Here is a 17,219-nt window from a genome sequence, read left to right as displayed (position 1 = left end):
TCAGGTTCCATGTTCTTTTTCACATGATAGGAATGTGCTGTTTAATGCAAATCAAGCATCCTTGAAGTGCCCTGTTTTAAACAATTATCTACACCTATCCTTAGAGCATCCCAGTTACTCCCCAAGGGGTACATACCCTCTGTTTTCTAGAATTAAAGTTGAACTTACTTTCTGAGATGGTTCCCCGAGTGTTCTGATCACTGTTATGCTTAGGTGGCTTCCAAGTTTTATACCTCATCTTCTGGGGCTCCTTCCTTCCTGGGCTGGTGGGAAACAGCCTCCAGGCAGCAAGAGAACCACGTTCTCTGAAATGCTTGTGAAAAAAATGTTTCACACTTCATAGCATTTCAAATTTCACATGTTTCTTGATGTGAGATGGTAAATCAAACAGTGTCTTGGGGGTGGGACTTTCTAAAATGAGTTATACCTAGTGTTTATTTCACAGTAAGCTTTCAGGCAAGCTTCATAGTATGAAATCTTCTGATGTGAGCACAGTGGCCTATGCAGAAGTAATAAGAGCAGAAATTTTATTTTCCTGATTTTAATAGCTGAGTAGTGTTCTGATAATGTGTGGATGGATGGGAGAGGAGGGGAACTCCCCCTTTGAGAGGATTAGGGGAAAGAGTTTGGGGGAAAGAGGGAAGGAGTATGGGACCAGTAGGAGTTGAGGGAGTGGCCTTTAAAAGGGGTATACAATGAATAAATTGTGAAAAATAAAAATTATTAATAAAATACGAATTAATTAGAAAAGCAAAACTTGACATCAAAAATTTGAGTCCAGTCTGGGTACCCGCCCTCCCTCAAAGAAAAGAAAGATGATATAAAGAAAGCAAAGAAAAATAGAATCTTTGTCTTTGCCATCTTTCTTCTTTGTGAGCTCATTTTTTAATCATTACCTAATGGAGACCAAGTGCTCAGTCTGAAGTTTATATTTCCATAGATGTAGGTATCATACCTGGAACAAAAGGCAGAGGTTCATATTTAACATATCAATACAGAACTAGCTGCCAATTTTTTTCCCAGCAATCCTTCAGTTCTTCCATGTTATACGGTCCTCAAGGCTTGCATAGCCCACCCAATACCCTGAATTCACACCTCCCTGTAAGTTCACACTTCTACCATGCTCCCACCTCCCTGCATGCTCATACCTCCTACAAGGCTCACACCTTCTTGCCCGCTCACATCTCCTTGCACTCTCACACCTCCCTACATGTTCACACATCCCCACACACTGACACATCTCCACATGCTCACACCTCCCTGCAAGTTCACACCTCCTGCCATGCTCACATCTCCCTGCATGCTCACACCTCCCTGCAAGTTCACACCTCCTGCCATGCTCACACCTCTCTGGACACTCACACTTACCATGCTCACAGCTCCCTGCACATTCACACATCCTTGCACATTCACACTTCCCTGTATGTTCACACCTCCCTGCAAGTTCACACCTTCTACTATGCTGACACCTCCTTGCATGCACACACCTACCTGCACATTCATACCTCTCTACATGTTCACACCTCCCTGCATGCTCACACATCCCTGCATGTTCACTCCTCCCTATAAGCTCACACCTCCCTGCAAGTTCACACCTCCTGCCATGCTCACACCTCACTGCACGCCCACTCCTCTTACAAGGCTCACACCTCTCTGGATGCTCACAAATATCATGCTCACAGCTCCCTGCACACGTACACCTCCTTGCATATTGACACCTTCCTACATGTTCACACCTCCCTAAAACTTCACACCTTCTTCCCCTCACACCTCCCTTCAAGTTCACACCTCCTACCATGCTCTCACCTCCCTGCACGCTCACAACTCCCTTAACATTCACACCTCCTTGCACCTTCACACCTCCCTGCATGCACACACCTGCCTGCACATTCACAGCTCCATGCATGTTCACAGCTATCTACATGTTCACACCTCCCTGCACGTTCACACATCCCTGCATGCTCACACCTCCCTACAAGCTCACACTTCCCTGCAAGTTCACTCCTCCTACCATGCTCACACCTCAGTGCACACTCACTCCTCCTACAAGGCTCACACCTCCCTGGACGCTCACACCTACCACACTCACAGCTCCCTGCACGCACACACCTCCTTGCACACTCACACTTCCTGCATGCTCACACTTTCTGCATGCTCACACTTCCTGCAAGCTCACACCTCCGTGCATTTTCACACCTCCTTGAATGTTCACCCATCCCTACATGTTCACACCTCCCTGCAGGTTCACACTTCATGCCATGCTCACAACTCCCTTCAAGTTCACACATCCTACCATGCTCATACCACCCTGCATTCTCACACCTCCTATGAGGCTCACACCTACTTGCCTGCTCACACCTCCCTGCATGCTCACACCTCCCTGGATGCTCACACCTCCCTGCACATTCATACCTCTTTGCATTTTCACACCTCATGCCATGCTCACACCTCCCTGCATGCTCACACCTCCCTGGACCCTCATACCTCCTACCATGCTCACACCTCCTTCCACACTCTCACCTCCCTGCATGCTCACACCTCCCTGCACATTCACACCTCCTAAAACTATCACAACTTTTACAATGTTCACAACTCTTACCAGGCTCACACCTCCCTGCACTTTCACACCTCCCAGTAGGCTTTCACCTTCCTGCTAACACCTCCCTGCTGGTTCACACTTCCCTGGACCCTCATACCTCCTACCATGCTCACACCTCCTTGCATGCTCTCACCTCCCTACATGCTCACTCTTCCCTGCACATTCACACCTCCTTGCATGTTTACATCTCCCTATATGTTCACACCTCCCTGCAAGTTCATACCTCATACCATGCTCACACCTCTCTGGAAGTTCACACCTTCTACCATACTCACACCTCCCTGCATGATCACACTTCATTGCACATTCACACCTCCGTGCACATTCACACCTGTCTACATGTTCACATCTCCTTGCATGTTCACCCTACATGTTCAAAACTCCCTGCAAGTTCACACCTCATACCATCCTCACACCTCCCTGCAAGTTCACACTTCCTAACATGTTCACACCTCACTGCATGCTCACACCTCACTGCACATTCACACATCCCTGCATGTTCACTCCTCCCTGTAGGCTCTCACCTCCCTGCATTCTCTCACCTACATGCATGCTCACACCTCCCTTCATGCTCACAACTCCCTGCACACTCACACCTCCATTTTGGATCTCCCCTGTTGACTACTTTTGACTCAAAGTGCATGTTATCAGACCAAAAAATAAAAATATTCTCAGATGATAGAATATGGTTGTTTTCCGGTTCCACCTCCCTGTGATTCTTTCAAGCCTGTGACCACAAGTCAGTTTCTGTGTCTAATGTAGAGTGGATGCTCTTGGAAGTAGAAAACAGGCAGATCCTGTCTTAGACTGTCTGGTAGTTCGTGTGTTTTTTATTGAGAATTTTAGACCACTTATTGAGTTATTGTCGAAAGATGTATGCTGATTCCTGTCATGTTCATGACCTCATGCTGTTTTCTTGGGCTGATTCGACCACCTAACGTTGCAGAGGAACATCTTTAAGCACCTTGTGACATCTCGGATGTGTTAATTCTTCTCCTTAGGTGGAGGCATTCCTCCTCATTTTCTCTACAGACCCATCTCTGGACACATCAAATGTTTTCCCCTCTCTCGGTTTTAATACATACCATTGCAGATGATAACCTCTTGGCTAATAGGCTCTGTGTTTTGATTTCCTTCTGAGTTTAAATTTGATGTATTATTCTAGCAGGCTCACCACCTTTGTAAGCTCATTCATCTTTTTCCATTCAAGTTTTGATAACATTTTTAATTTTGTGTGTCTAATGTTTTAACTACAATCCATTGTTAAAATTCATGTAACAATCTCTCTCTCTCTCTCTCTCTCTCTCTCTCTCTCTCTCTCTCTCTCTCCATCTGCTTTGGGAGGATTCCAGGGTTCTAGATAATACTAAGGACAGGACGTTAGCTCTCGGGTCACCAGCAACTGGTTAAGAAGTATCACCAGGAAAAAAAAAGGGATATTGGAAGGAGCTTAGGATTCTTCTCTAGGAATAAGTAAAAATCAGCTTCTGGACTAAACTGCAAAGGTTTGTAAACAGGTTTGATCTGAGATTAGCTCCTGTGAAGGAGAAGACCTCTGCAGAGTCCTACTGAATAAACTCACTTATTCGTGGATTAACAGGAAAAGAAAAAGAGAGAAGCCAGCAAAGACGGTTCATACACACTCAAGGGAAAGGGTGATGAAATGAAAACCTCAAAGTTCGACTTTGACACATTTTAACAAGTTTGTATATGACGATGATATTTCTTTTAGAAACTAAAACTAACTTGCAGTTTTAGCCTGCCGGTTTGACAGTATCCGACCATGCACACACAGAAACACAATCAGACATACAGACCTGTTCATAGTCCTACACACATTCCATGGATGATATAACTGTCGCTCCCTACATAAAAACAATTGACATGCACCCATATAAAATCATGAATCTCCAAACCTCATGTATTATCTGTTTATACTTTAATGCTTTGGAGACAAAGGAATTACATCACAGTAAAAAAAAAAAGGCAGTTAGTCACAAAAACAACTGAAGTCTAAACTACAACAGGTTACATATTTTAAAAGTAAACTTTTTTTTATCTATGCATCCATGACATGCATTCATGATGAGTTGAGAAAGACGAAGCTCAACCAAGGTCTCAAAGTTACAAGTATATATGTCTTTTCAATCAGGACTGACCTGGCTACTCATGTTTCAGCTATCTCTAAGTTTATAGTGAGCTCAGGACAATAATTTTATCTCTCTCTCTCTCATTCTAAGGAACAAGATTAATTTAAAAGGACAGTATATGATGCCATTAGCTGACTTGTTATAAGGAATTACAATGAAATATTTTGAATTTAACGATTTCAAGACTCGTACTTAATTTACACATTTATTGGTAGCCCCATGATATTTTGGGTTCGTGGGAAGTTTAAACCAACTTGCCCATATTCATGGTGTATACCAGGATTCATGGCGCCATCTGCAACGGAGGTTATCCAAGGTCACAAATGTGCCTCATACCCGTCTCCTACTGAGGCCCCCGGAGGACCACAAAGGTATTTATTGCAGCCGTATATTTGCTAAGGTTGTTTTAGAAGTTCTAAAGCAATTGAACTTGCATCAGGAATTCCGACTCAGGAATCAATCCATGTTCGAGAAGATCCTGTAGGAAATTTATCAATCAGAGTGGGTAAATGCCCAGAGAGTGACAGTTCACACCACGCCAGATTTTAGTGAGTTGCAGCAGCAGGCGCATGATGGTGCTGTCAGGGGTTGGAAGCAATTCTGGGGTGCATCACAGATCACCTTCAAGAAGGACCCTTTGCCTAAAGAGCTCCTTTCACGAAACGAATGGTGACAATACACCCTGGAGAATTTGAGTTCTAAGTCTCATGTAATTGGTGTTAGGTAGTTCTGTTATAGTTGGTAGGCATCACTTTCAGGAGCTTTTGGAAATTTTCTTCACCGCTTTTACTGGAGATAATTTCTATGCCTCTGCTAATGTTTTCTTCTCCTCTTTCTATGATCATAATTTAGGGATTTGGGTATTTTCTTGGTATCCACCAACCCTTTCATACTACACTTATATATACTTTCAAGTTTCTCCATTTCTGTTATCGACTATTATTGGACTTTTTTTCTCAACTCTTTTTTAAATTTTTTTTCTTTATTAATTACACTTTATTCACTTTGTATCCCCCCTGTGGTTCACTCCCTCCTCCTGTCCCAGTCCCTCCCCTCCTCCACCCTCTGCATGCATGCACCACCTCAAGTCCACTGATAGGGGAGGTCTTTTTGTCCTTCTGATCCTAGTCAATTAGGTCTCATCAGGAGTGGCTGCATTGTCTTCTGTGGCTGGTAATGCTGCTTCCCCCTCAGACAGAGGTAATTAAAGAGCAGGACAATCAGTTCATGTCAGAGATAGTCCCTGTTCCTATCACAATGGAACCCATTTGGATACTGAAATGCCATGGGCTACATCTGTGCAGAGGTTCTAGGTTTTCTCCATGCATACACCTTGGTTGGAGTATCAGTCTCAGGAAAGACCCCTGTGCTCAGATTTTTTGGTTCTGTTGCTCTCCTTGTGGGGTTCCTGTCCTCTCCAGATCTTACTGTTTCCTGTTTCTTTGATAAGATTCCCTGCGCTCTGCCCAAAGGTTGCCCATAAGTCTCAGGATCTGCATTGATATTCTGCAGGGCAGAGCCTTTCAGAGGTCCTCTGTGTCAGGCTCCTGAATTGATCCCTCTTTTCTCCTTCTTCTGATGTCCAGCCTCTTTGCCTTTCTGGATAGGAATTGAGCATTTTAGCAAGAGTCCTCCCTCTTGATTAGTTTCTTTAGGTGTACAGATTTTAAACTTGTACAACCACTCTGGAAAGCAATCTGGCGCTTTCTCAGACAACTAGGAATAGCACTTCCTCAAGATCCAATTATACCACTCCTAGGCATATACCCAAAAGGGGCTCAAGTACACAATAAAGACATTTGCTCAACCATGTTTGCAGCAGCCTTATTTGTAATAGCCAGAAGCTGGAAACAGCCCAGATGCCCCTCAGTGGAGGAATGGATGCACAAATTGTGGTATATCTACACAATGGAATATTACTCAGCAATAAAAAAACAAGGAAATCATGAAATTTGCAGGTAAATGGTGGAACCTGGAAAGGATCATCCCGAGTGAGCTATCTCAGAAGCAGAAAGATGCACACTGTATATACTCACTCATATAGACATATAAAAGAGGACAAACCTACTAAAATTGGTACAGAACTTTTGATTCATCAAGATAGAGAGTAGAATACTTTTTTCAAGTTTGCTAATTACATACAGACTAGACATTGTTAATGTCATTTATACCTGATAGTAGATAGTTTATTGATGTTAGAGGGAGAAGTCTTTCATTTAGCCAAAAGGGGAAATGTTGCAGGATATTTGATCCCATTATGAACCCCAAAATTGTGAATGGTAAAACACTGTTTTTTGATCAGTATGGTTGAGCCCTACACACACTTTCAATCCAAGAAATTTCTGTCTATTGCAAACAGGTGATCATGGTGTTGTTCAGCCCTAGCAAACACCTTTAATCCAAGAGCTTTCTGGACACAGGATTTACTAAAGTGAACCCTAGGTCAAGAATTGAAGCCAGAAACATGCTTACAGACATTAAAGACCAGGAGGGACTTTGAGTTGAGGGGTATTTAAGACAGTGTGCAAAGGCTTATCTCAGACTTTTGCTTTAGCTTTAGCTTAAGCTTCAGCTCCTTAGCACCCTGGAATTTCTAGGAAGCCTTTGGCCTCAAGATTTTTGGCTTTTTTTCTCCTGGGCATGAGTTGAGCTAGTGAACATTTTTTTTTCTCCATTTGGACTGAAGCTGAGAAGGAAGGCCAGCTGGGTGCTTTATCTGCATCTCTGAGCTAGAAGCTTTTCTCTGCAGCATCTGGCTCCTGAATCTTTATTGGTAAAATAGAATGTTTGGAATTTTTATTTTTGTTTATAACAACATTTGCCTTTCAAAACATTCACCCAACAGTCTGCCTGAACTGTCACAGCATTAAAAATTCATCTAATCATGGTAATTCCAGGACCAGAAAATGTTTTTATGTACAATAAATCATGATGTTCACAATTTCTTGTAAATATTAACATTTCTTCTTTCCGGCTGCTTGCTGGGGACTGGGTTTCCAGCCTGGTCAGCTTAGGAGGGTTCAATGTCTCTACAGGAAAATGAAAAGTTTCTTCCCCCTTGAGTGAGAGACTAGAAGTGTTCAGTGAATAAAAAAGAAATATAAAAGAAATGAACCTGATGGGTACTAGGTATGGGGGAGGAGTAAGTTATTTCAGATCTGAGAAAGAGTGTAGACAGAGCAGGGACACCTGGGAAAATCCAAAGTGGACATGACCCTGGGCCATGTGAATAATTTAAAAATAAAAACACACAAAGAAACAAAGAAAGAAAGACACATGCCTGAGGTCATTTTCCCACTCAAGTAGATCTCTGTCCTCAGCTCCAACCTGAGCCCTCAGAAATGAGTAAAGAAATTAACCGTTTTTGTTTACATCTCAGGAAGCTGTTTTTTGAGACACAGTTTTTTTCTGTATGGCTTTGACTGATCTGGACATGCTTTCTAGAACAAGCAGGCCTTAAATTCACATAGATCCACCCCCTTTGCCAGCCAGAGTACTGGTATTAAAGGCATGTGCCAATATGCCAGGATTTGATATTTTCTTTTAATTTCATTTCATTTAACTTAATGTGCTTTTTTTGAGACATGGTGTCTCTGTGCATTGTTGCCTGTCCAGGACTCTCTCTGTAAATCAATTTAACCTTGAACTCACAGAGACCCACCTTCTTCAGCCTCTCAAGTGCTGAGACTAAGGATGTGTGCCACCATGCCTGGCAAGACTTTCTTATAACATAGTTTAAGTCACACTCTGTTATTTCAGACAACTCTAGATATGTGGGTGTGAAGGACCCTGTTTTATTAGACTCTGTTCCCTTGCATGTCCTAGACTTGATTTGTAGACCAGGGTGACATTGAACTCATGCAGATCAGCATAGTTGTGCCTCCCAGAGAGCTGGCATTACAGACATGTGCCACCATGCCTGGCTCAGATTTTATATATATGATTAAAACAAAATATGTATTGATATATATTAAATATATAACATATTAACTACATTATATATTTATCAAACATTAACTCATATTAATACATTCAATAACTTTATATTTAATAAATATATTAAAGATGTATTTAAATATATATTAAAATTTATATGCATGAATTTATATACATGAATGATTTGGTATTTTGAGACAGAGTTTCTCTGTTTTAGCCCTGGCTAACTTGGACTAAATTTGTAGACCAGGCTGATATTGAACTCACTGAGATTAGCCTGCTTCTGCCTGCTAGACTGCTGGGAATAAAGGCCTGTGCCACCAAACCCAGCACAAATGTTCTGTTTTATTCTTATTTTCTGATTTGATTTTTAAGACTGGGTTTCTCTGTGTAGGCCTGACTGTCCTGGACTGTCTTTGCCAACCAGGCTTACATTGAAATCACAAGGATCATCCTGTGTCTGCATCCCATGTGCCTGGATTAAAGGCTATTGCAAGCTTGTCTGGCAAGACCTTAGGTTTACCAACACAGGGACCAGGGGAAAGGCTGTGTTGGCTGTATGCCACTGAGGCCTGCAGTAGCGTGAAGAGGCTTCCCCAGCCTACTTCCAGGCTTTTTGCCGTGCCACCCATGAGCAAAGCTGAGGGACCCTGGCACGTGATTTAGGGACTAGCCCGCAGGGGCTTTATAGGCAGCACAAGGGACAGGATTCATGAGGGAGACGGGGTGGGGGACTCAGATATTTGACTGCAAGCAATCCCTCCCCTGTCCACCGACATCTGTCAGTCCGTCTGCCTGAGTCCCCTAACACCTCGTGCGTGGGGCAGAACCGCAGAAGGCGGGGGGTGACTAAAGAGAGATGCACAATCCTGCACTCCCACACTGCTGCCTGCATCCTGGGGGGATTGGTCCAACCCGCCTGAGCTCAGGTTGGGCATCATGACCTTGTTTAGGGTGTTCTGGCGCCCTCTGCTGGCCAGCGGTGTGTGAGCAGGCAGGACACTAAATAATGCTTGGTGTGCTGGAGGCTTAGTAGGTAAGGTGCTCTGTGCTCAGTGGTAAGCTCTGTGCATAAGGCTTCCTCTGCTGACATGAAGGCATATATACATGGGCCAAGAAAAAAAGGAAGAGGTGGAGGAGGAAGAAAGAAGGAAGAAAGATCAATCTATGTGTGTGTCTGTTTTCGGAAAAAAATCTCAGCTAATTGATACTTGGGTACTAGTTGGTGTTGATTTGCTGAACTTGAACCAAAATACACAGGCAAATATACAGGTAGTCTATAGTGATATAAATAATTGATGTGTTTTCCTTATGCCAAATAAAATATTTTCAACCAGAAGGAAGGTGTGGAAGATGGCCAAGCAACACATTATATTTAGAGTCTGTATCAAATAAGAATGATATTATAAACTTTTTCAGAGGAATCTTCTCATGTTAAAAGAAAAGAACCATCCCTCGCTTAAAGCATTTTCTCGAGGCACCTATATCCCCGCAGTACCCAGGAGATTCTTCCATAAATTCTGGATTGACAACTTTGATTACTCACCTGCTTTGCTATGTAGAAATCATAAACCATACACAGCAAACATTTCAATACAGATTAAATCAGAAGAAAATGATGGAATGACCAAGTCTGAGCCCAGCTATTCCATATGAAATGTAGTGTAGGCAGTGGCCCATGCCCTCCAGAAAATGCTGTTGAGCAAAACTGAAACGGGATCTAAAGAAGACACAAACAAGGGTGAGAGTCTACCATGGCAGGTAAGCCTCACTCATCAGCAAGAGAAGCTTCACAATCTTACATCATTTGTAAGTAATTTAGTGTGGTCAAGACAGTAAAACATTTTCATCTTATAATTAAAAATATGAGTTAAAATGGAAAAGGGTTCTGTCACAGTTTATGTATATATGTCTGTAATTATCTTACATGATTTTGGAACTGAAAGCACTGATTAAAGACAATAAATTTGCATATACTTCAAAAAACAAGCAGTTTATATTTCAAAATACATGTATATATAACACATGAAGTAACAATGAAGAAAGAAGCCATGAATTTGAAGGTGAGCATGGGGCAGTGTGTGGGAAGGCCTGGAGAAAGAAAAGGGAAGAAAGAAATTTCACGATGAAATTTTAGCCTCAAAATAATTGATAATTGTTAATATCCAGAATTGAATACCCAGCTTGGAAAGACTGAAGCATGTGAATTCAGGGTCAGGGACTGATATTTGTCTCTTTCTGTATATCTAAACTTTATTTGGGCATCTTGATGAAGTCAAAAGCAGTTTTATTTAGGTGTTAATCCCCAGTCTCCTTACTTGGAGCCTAGTGCTTTACCAATTGAGCCACTTAAGGCTTTCTGGTCACTCTGACAACAAAGTCACTCTTTCCCTAATGTTTTTATTGCTTAACAACAGGTGGTCTTAATTAGACTGACAAAGAATTCCAGGCTTGTTTACCCCGAGATACTCTTCAGGCCACTATGGGCTCAGTGGCAATCATCTTTCCTGTCTCTGAGGCAGGCTCAGAGGTCTGGTAGAGTTTTAGGGTCCCATTAACCCTCCATGATCTAAAGAGAAATGGATAGAAAAGATAGAGGTCACAGGCACACACACTCACTGAAAAAAGTGGGTGAAACAAGAAATTTTACTAACAAAGTCCTACAAGCTTACTTATGACGATGATGCTGATTTCAGCTAGCATGTCCTCTGCAGGAACTGTAGCAAGTTCACGCTTCCCTTTAAGAAAACATCTTCCCTGACCGGCTGTTGTGGCCTGTTCTCCCATACATACATGTAGACAAATGATCAGATATATAAATCTGTATATATTTGCACATATTCCATGGACGATGAAAAAGGAACTCCTTATAGCCAGATAATTGACATACACTCATGTAAAATATACCAAAAAAACAGACTGACCTAGTTCATGCAAACACATCAATATACATATTTACATATTTACATCACATGGGTGAAGCAAATTCCAGTGGGCTTCATAGTTTTTACATTTCTGAGACAAAGGAATTACTACACAGTGAGAGACCAAAGAATCAAAATTTAGGTTTTATTTTTTAATTTTTTGGGGAGGGGCTTTGGTTTAAAGTTTAAAGCATAAGACTGAAGAAAGACCAGACAGGTGTATACATGTCCAGCCACCTTCAGGGGTGAACTAGCCCTACCACATTCTTTTCTTGCCCAGTAGAGATATAGTTGCTAGGTTACCAGACCAGATTTTCAGACCAGAACAATTTAGTGTCTTAGCATGTAAAGTAAAACAATCATTTCAAAAGTAAATTTCTCTTACACAGTCATGTAACTCCAAGGCATGTAACTCACTGCCTATGGCTTTTCCCTTTAAAAACCTTGTTGCCCTAGACCACCCTGCCATACTCCTCCTCTTCACCAAGGAGGTTGTTGTGACCCAGACTCGAGCTTGTATTAAATAAACCCTCATATGTTTTCAGTGGAGTCCATTCCTGGTGACCTTTTGGGGTCTCATGAACTGAGAATAACATTTGCGGGGCTCATCAGGATCCCCAAGACTCCAGGACCCTGACCTAGATGGTCTTATTGCGGCTCGTAAGTATCTAAGTGTGCATGTGTGTGATTACTTTCTGTCCTCTATTCTAAAAAATCCTCAGGTGTTCATATTGGTGATGGCAGCAGGATGTGATCAGAGGAAGACTTCAGGGTAATCACAGCTGCCAAAGTCAGGGGATTACCCCTGGATTCGTTGTGGGGTTTTTTTTGTTGTTGTTTGTTTGTTTGTTTTCTTTTTCTTTTCTTTTTTCTTTTTTCTTTTTTTTGGTGGGCACTTGGGTAGAGTCCTGAGGTTGGGAGGTGATTCAGAATCACACACTGCTCTGGAGCTTTTCTGGCAGGGAAACCAGAGCAGTGATCTAAAGTTCCATGGATCTGAGCTTACCTTATGATCTGGCTACACGGCCACTCAGTCTGCACCTGTCCTATTTTAGTCCTTGTGTTTAGAAACTTCTTTGGCACAGATGTGCCTTTCCCAGAGGAAGAACCTGTTTCTGCTTTTGCCTTTCCAACCATGAACAAAAACCAAACACTTGGTTCTGGTTTTGTTTTCAGTAGTGTAGCAGCAAGTATGCATGCATTTGTCTGTCTATTTTGTTCCTTGTGTTTATGAATGTTTGTTTATATTGGAGTATGGGACTGTGATGATGCTATGAGACAGACTTGCTGTAATCCCTCCTTGTTCCTTTCAGCCCCTCCACCCTCATGCTGTTCACCTTCCCCACATCCTGCTGTGGCAGAATCAGGTATTCTGGCAGCCAGAGGGAGAGAATGCAAGGGTGGGTTTGGGAATGAAATTGTCAGGACTGCTCCTGCCCAGCTAGGAGCTATGATTGTTGAGTGCATTTTCATCATGGTGGGGGCAGCATGGCAGGAGTGGGCTGAGGGAATTGAGATTTCAGATCAACTGGTCTGGTATAATAACGGGCTGCCATTTCAGGCTAGTATAATTGTATGTAGCTCAATTTGGGGGAAGGCCACCTTCTAATGGAACAGGGAAGAGAGCCATTGAGAAATGGTCCACTACCCCTTTGGGTTTTCTTTCCTCTCCCTTTCTTTTTGTATACATTGTATTGGTACATTATTTTCTTGTCTTCTTTTATGGGTTTGTTTGTTTGTTTATGATGGTCTCAGTAGGCAGGTGACCAAACAGCTATGCACTATGGTGACTTTGCTTGCCCCATGCTCCTAGCACTATAAGCTGGGAAGCCTTTGGTCTTTGGTAGGAGAATGCCTCGGGGCGGGACAGAGAGAGGACACCCAAGAGCAGGGTGGGCTGTGAGAGCTTTCTCAGACTGATAGGGCAATTACAGCTGGATGGAGTAAGAGAAGTTTTCTCAGTTTAAATGTATATATTGCCACTTCATATTTTTGACTGATCTTAAATGGTTAATATGCTCTGTATGTCTTGTTTATAGCTTAACAGTTATTGAATATGTCTAAAGATTAAATTCATACTCTTGTTTTGAACATATATGTGTGCATATGTGTTTATTAGATCTACAGAAGCACAGATGTTTTTAAATAGCAACCATGTGGCTTTTCATGCATTGTGATGTGACTCCACCATTTTGAAATTGCCACGTGGGATAGAACAAAGGAAAAGAGTGGTTACAGAACCTCTTAGTCAAAATGAATTTTGTTTATCCCGTTTCCTTTTAGACTAAGAAAACAAGACTCATTCTAAATTGGTATTGAATTTAGAGATTAGATTGTTCGCACTGGTAAAATTTGGTTTTAAAATTTGATTCTGACTTTCAAAACTATGGTTATGCTTTGTGGTTTTACTCATAAAAAGAGTAATTTATTTTCATATAGCAAAAACAAGTTTTGGAGAATGTTTAAATGTTTAAGACTATGACACATTTTAAAGTTTATCAGGCATTTAAAATAATGACCTTGGGCTATCTAACAAAGAACATAGAACAGTTTCTTGACCCTTTGGGAAGGTCAAGAGACCTTGGTATTTATTTTATTCATTTTACCAAATGAAACTAAGCCATATTGTTTGAAGCAATTAAGAAAAGTGCAGTTTTTACAGTGTATCATCTCAAGATGGTAAAAAAACCCATGGCTTAGTAAAGAAATGTTGAGAGGATTTTGATGAAGGTTTTTATGTTGTCTGAAAAGCAAGAGAGAAGGCAAGAGACTGTGACAATAAAGAAAAGAAAGGGAAGGAAAGGAAAGGGAAAGAAAAGAAAAGAAAAGAAAAGAAAGGAAAAGAAGAGAAAAGAAAAGAAAAAAAAGAAAGGAATAGTTTGTCCAAAGTAACCGGAAGTTATATAGAATTTTATGGAAGATCAGAGTATGTATAGAAAGCCAGAGGACATATGAACTGTATTTGCTTTGGTTTTGCGTTCCTGCGAATATGATTTGAGAAAGAACTGTAAAATATGTTGTTTTTCACTTAAAAGGCTGGAGATTATTCGATGCAAAATGTCTGCTTATGCTCTTTAACAGGAGAATAAAACTGCAGCTCCATGTTACCATAGGGTTATACAGGGTTGTATTCAGGTAATTGTTAACCATTATATACCTACCACCAGCTCCTGAGTGAATGGATTAATGCCGTTTCTTTCTGGCTGACAGGTTTGGTATGGCCAGAATAGTTAAAGTACTGTTCTTTTATGCAGTTGGTTCTAAAACGTATTTGATTACAATTTTAGAAATTTTAGTTATGGGGAACTGTAAATGCTCCACAGTGCTATACTGTAGGCTGTAGTAACACCATCAGTGACACCTAATGGCTGTTTTGCATTGGCGGCCACAGTATGCAGCAACACATGGCTAGCCACCATGTTGGTTCATAGATAAAGAAGGTGGAGCCATGGTTTTACCACTATCTTTGTTGAAGGCTGCCAGCTGTATTCAGTTCCAAAAGTGCTAAGTGCAACTTTTTTCTTTAAACTTTTTGCTGTTCAATTTTTTAAATTAAGTTTTTATTTTTTATACTAATTAGAGCTTATTCACTTTGTATCCCAGCTGTAGCCCCCTCTTTCCTCCCCTCCCAATTCCACCTACTCCTCCTCATCTCCTCCTATGCTCCTCTCCAAGTCCAGAGATAAGGGAGGTCCTCTTCCCCTTTCATCTGACCCTAGCTTATCTGATCTCATCCAAACTGACTTCATTGTCCTCCTCTGTGGCCTGGCAAGGCTGAAGGTGTTTATCAGCTGAAGGTGTTCTCTGGATGAATTTTTGGTGTCATTCATGTAGACTATCATATCTTCTGCAAATAGTGATACTTTGATTTCTTCCATTCCAATTTGTATCCCCTTGATCTCCTTTAGTTGTCTTATTGCTCTAGCGAAGACTTCCAGTACTTGGGCAGCCTTGCCTTGTCCCTGATTTCAGTGGGATTGATGTAAGTTTTTTTTTCCATTTAGTTTGATGTTAGCTATAGACTTGCTGTGTATTTTCTTCACTATGTTTAGCTATGTGCCTTGTATATCTGATCTCTCCAAGACTTTAAACATGAATGGATGTTGGATTTTGTCAAATGTCTAAGGAGATGATCATGTGGTTTTCCTCCTTCAGTTTGTTTAAATGATGGATTTCCATTTACTGAACCACCCCTGCATGCATGAGATGAAGCCTACTTGGTCATGGTGGATGATATCTTTTATATATTCTTGAATTAGGTTTGCCAATATTTTATTGAATATTTTTCCACCAATTCTCATAAGAGCAATAGGTCTGAATTTCTCTCTTTTGGTTGGGTCTTTGTGTAGTTTAGGTTTCAAGGTGACTGTGGCTATCTAGAATGAATTTGGTAATGTTCCTTCTGTTTCTATTTTGTGGAATAATTTAAGTTGAATTGGAGTTAGCACTTCTTCGAAGGTCTGGTAGAATTCTGTGCTGAAACCATGTGGCCTGGGCATTTTTTTTTTGAAGAGAGACTTGTGGTGACTGCTTCTATTTCCTTGGGGGATATAGGACTATTCAATCTTTCTGCCTGATCTTGATTTAATTTTGGTAGATGGAATCTATCAAGAAAATTGTCCATTTCATTTAGATTTTCAAATTTTGTGGCATGTAGGCTTTTGTACTATGACCTAATGATTGTTTGGATTTCCTCAGTGTCTCTTGTTATGCCCCCATTTTGATTTCTGATTTTGCTGATTTGGATAGTTTCTATTAGCCTTTTAGTTAGATTTACTAAGGGTTTGTCTATATTGTTGATTTTGTCAAAGAACCAGCTTTTGGTCACATTGATTCTTTGAATTGTTTTCTTTGTTTCTAATTCATTGATTTCAGCTCTGAGTTTGAATATTTCCAATCATCTTCTCTTCTTGTGTGTGTCTACTTCTTTTTATACTAGGGATTTTAGGTTTGCCATTAAATTGCTTGTCTAGAACTTCTTTTTGAAGAAACTTAGTGCTATGAACTTTCCTCTTAGGAGCACTTTCATCATTTCCCATAACTTTTGGTATGTTGTGCCTTCATTTTCATTGAATTTTAGGAAGTCTCCAATTTCTTTTTTTGTTTCTTTCCTGAGAAAGCTGTCACTGAGTAGAGAGTTGTTTAGTTACCATATGTATGTATGCTTTTGTAGTTTCTGTTGTTGTTGAGGTCCAGTTTTAGGCTATGGTGGTCTGAAAGGATACAAGAAATTATTTTTATTTTCTTGCATGTGTTGAGACTTGCTTTGTGTCTGACTATGTGGTCAATTTTTGAGAAATTTCCATGAGGTACTGAAAATAAGGCATACTCCATTGTGTTTGGTTGAAAAGTTCTGTAGACATTAGGTCTATTTGCTTCAGTAAATTTGCTCTGTAAGTGTCATTTCTCCCTATTTAGCTTTTGTGTAGATGATCTGTCCCTTGATGAGAGTGGAGTGTTGAAGTCTCCCACTATTAAGGTGTTGGGATGTGTGATTTAAGATTTAATCATGTTTTTATTTACAAAAGCAGGTGCTCTTATATTTGGGGCATAGATGTTCAGGACTGTGATGTCCTCCTGGTGGAATTTTCCTTTGATGAGAATGAATTG

This window comes from Meriones unguiculatus, assembly GCF_030254825.1.
Source record: "Meriones unguiculatus strain TT.TT164.6M chromosome 13 unlocalized genomic scaffold, Bangor_MerUng_6.1 Chr13_unordered_Scaffold_33, whole genome shotgun sequence".
Taxonomy (NCBI): Eukaryota; Metazoa; Chordata; class Mammalia; order Rodentia; family Muridae; genus Meriones; species Meriones unguiculatus.
Note: the sequence above shows the minus strand (reverse complement) of the source record.